This window comes from Cynara cardunculus (genome assembly GCF_001531365.2).
Source record: "Cynara cardunculus var. scolymus isolate 2C chromosome LG 9, CcrdV1, whole genome shotgun sequence".
In the NCBI taxonomy this organism is placed as follows: domain Eukaryota; kingdom Viridiplantae; phylum Streptophyta; class Magnoliopsida; order Asterales; family Asteraceae; genus Cynara; species Cynara cardunculus.
The window spans coordinates 3430582-3434056 of record NC_037536.1 but is presented as its reverse complement, the minus strand read 5'-3'; the positions used below and the strand labels follow the sequence as shown (position 1 = coordinate 3434056).

The 3475-nt window shown below is 42.4% G+C and overlaps 1 pseudogene; it reads right to left on the bottom strand.

Annotated features, from left to right (window-relative positions):
• Positions 1-606: 606 nt before the first annotated feature.
• Positions 607-2830, bottom strand: LOC112518332 (annotated as a pseudogene).
• Between the last annotated feature and the right edge of the window lie 645 nt (positions 2831-3475).

Genomic DNA, 3475 nt, shown 5'->3' with positions numbered 1-3475 from the left:
GCAAAATAAATAAAATACTAAACTCCTAATATATATAAAACACGCATATATATACATATAAATAAGAGTAGGGACATAAACCACGCAAACGGGACAGAAGAATTCCCGACGGATAAGAAATGGAGAACGAGGGAGAAGAAGAAATTCCAAGGTGTTACAATCCTCCCCACCTTGGATTAAATTTCGTCCTCGAAATTTTTGTTCATGACGAATAAGTGTGGGTAATGCCTCTTCAAGTCCTCTTCCGCTTCCCAGGATGGCTTCCGGTTCTTCCACGCATCGGTTGTTCTCACCATGTTCTTAAGTCGAAGCATTTCAACTTCCATTTCAAATAGCTGACCCTAAATACTAAATCAACCAAGCCAATCGAACCTACAACATCATCTGGGGTGGGATGTAAGCATATTTGTCTTCTATTCCAAAGGGTAGAGCTGCTGTTTCTGTACAGACCCAGACTTGTGCAAAAGCGTGAGCGAAAAGGTTTTGCATGGGTGAACAAAACATGTAGTCAATGGTTCACGTGTTTAGACCAGCCCAATTTTGAAAGCAATAAGTGCCTCCATTTTCTTTGATGCAGTGATGCTGTTGGGTCGTTGGCCGACGGAATCAAAGCAGCCTAGCTGCTGTTCGACGCAGCATCCGTCGTGAAATTGAAGCAGCAACCACAGCTGTATCGTTCTTCTTCTTTTCTTTGGCGAAGCAGCAGCCTACCGTACCATTTTCCTTCGGCTTTTCCACCAAAACAGAAGCTGCTAACAGCAGCTGCATCAAGTGCTGTCTGCAGTACTCTTTCTTTCGCCTCGATCATCTATAGCAACAGCAGGTTACTACCTGCGTCTTTCTCGCTTCCATTCGAAACAGCAGCAACAACAGCAAAGGGGAGAAGCTGATGTGTTCCTTCTTCGTCTCGGCCGTCGATCAACAGCAAAATAGCAGCAGCAAGCTGGCTGCGTTTTGCGGCTGCGTTTTGCGTGGCACGGACAGCAGCAGCAGCAGCAAGTTGGCTGCATTTTTGCATGGCACGGACAGCAGCAGCAGCAGCAGCAAGTTGGCTGCGTTTTTGCGCGTCCCAGACCACTCAGCAACTGTCGGCGTCGGCGTCGACCTCGACCTCTCCGTGCCTCGGACTTCACCGGACAGCCAACTGTGCAGCTTCTGCTGTTCCTTTGCTCTTTACCATAAGCCTTCAAGATTGACACGTAAACTCCAAGCCCAACTGAACCTCCTTGTGCATTCATTTCATCAAGAACATTATTCGCCTTTTCTAATAACCCTAGATTAACACAAGCACTAATAATACCATACCCAACAGACTTTTCAACTATAACAGTTGTGGATTCTAACTTCTGAGCTTCAAGTATCAAACTTGCTAAAGCCTTGATGCTTCCATGCGTAAGATATCCTTTCACTATTTCACCATAAGTTCTTGAAGAAAGTTTAAAACTTTACCATCTAATTCCCTCAATCTTCGCAATATAGTAGCTGAAACAGATTCAAGATTACTTGATTTCACATACCCACTAATCAAGTTACTAATAAACACTCTTTGATCAGAAAAACCAAACTTAGATACCAGGTCTTCTGATTCAATTATCTTTGTCTCAAGTCCTTTTATTGCATATACATAAACAAGGCAGCCAAAACTTGTCTCATCTGGATGAACACCCAACACAAACATTGTGTCGAGCACCTTCTGGGCATCAGTAACCGATTCAAACTCATGGCAACAACCCTCCAAAGCAGCGTTACAAGCAGCCAAATCAGGCCTCAATGAATCTAACTTTTCTTCCTTTGCAATCCTACAATTCTTGTTAAAAACCTCGAGAAACTCACAAAATTTACCAATTTTCCTATTGATCACTACAAGAGCATCACCCCACATACCAAAAGGAATAAAATACCTATTCTTGAACATAGACTTAACCAATGCAAAAGCAGGGGAACCATTTGTAACCTTCATTGAATCTAAGAAAGTCTCAACTGTTCTAGGCTTCAACATATCTGGGTTTATCTCCAACACAAACATCAAAGATGCAAATGCCCTTTTGAGATTGTGCGTATCATTCTTGACCGAACACATATGGGTAATCAATGAGTTAAGGAGAGGCTTACTTGGTAATGACGATGAAAGTGATTTGAAGCACTTCCAAGCTTCACCTGTGCTGTTTTCCTGGAGAGACAATTGAAGAGTGGATTGAAGATTGGGCTTCTGCAGGTTATCTACGGCTGTAGGTTTTGGGGTTTTGTCGACAGGATTTGGAGTTTCTTTAACTGGGGGTTTCTTACAGCAAAGATTGAAGGCTGGAGGAAGGAATAAAGGGAAGGTGGAGATGGGGTTTCTGGTGCAGAAGAGAAGTATCGGAGCAAAGGAAAACTCTTCTCCACATCGTCGTCCTCCCCGGTTAATCTTCAAATCCTTTAGGATGATTTTCTGACATGATAATTCACACATACCGTGTACCATTGCTCGAAAATCTGGTTCTGCACTAGACCATGCTACCGCACGTTGTTACTTGCTTCCCCATGTTACAAGGTTTCCTCCAAGAGAGGTGCAGTACCCTGTTGTTGATCTATAATCAATAGGTGATGCAACATAGCTTGCATCAATATAATCTTCAAGGGTCACACTATTGCTTCTTTCGAATAAAATTCCTTTTCCTGGTGTTCCTTTGAGGCACTGTAAAATCCAGTGTGCAGCTGGGAAGTGAGACTCCTTTGGATTATGCATGAACTGTCTGATCACACTTTCAACATATGTTACATCTGGTCTGGTATGAGAGAAGTATATGAGTCGCCTTACAAGACGCTGGTACATTTCTTTGTTCACCATGCCATCTTCTTCTGTGTTTCCCAATTTAATGTTCGGGTCTATAGGAGTTACTTTTTGGTTTACATGCACCTTATACTGTTTCTAAGAGCAAATTAGTAACATGCTTCTGCTGACCTATAAAAATCCCCTTTCTGGAATGAGCAACTTCAATTCCAAGGGAAGACTTCAATTTTTCCCAACGTCTTGATCTCAAATTCTTTGGCTAGACATCGACTCAATAGTTTAGAACAATTTATTAAGATCAGAGGATACAGTCATATTTCTCCTTCAGTTGGTAATTCAAAAGTGAAATCTGGCGCTCGAAAGGCGGGTACTCTCCCTGACTCACGTCATTACAAGTATTTTAGCAGAACTGGATGTCTCCCTCTACCAACGAAGTCTCTTATTTAAAACCTACTGCCAACAGAAAGCAAAGAGGTTCTGACAGCTTGTTCCCCTCTCCCTCCACGTGGACAGAAAAGGCCTAGAATTATTTCTTGTTGATCCCCAATTATTTACCCAGCCTTACTACTACTAATGTATTTAAAATAACACTATTCTCGCAACATCAAAACCTGTTGTAGTACCCTCCCCCCCCCCCCTTCTTCTTCTTTTTTAAAACCCAAACATGGTAGAATGAAAGATACTTACCAAAGCTGCTACCAC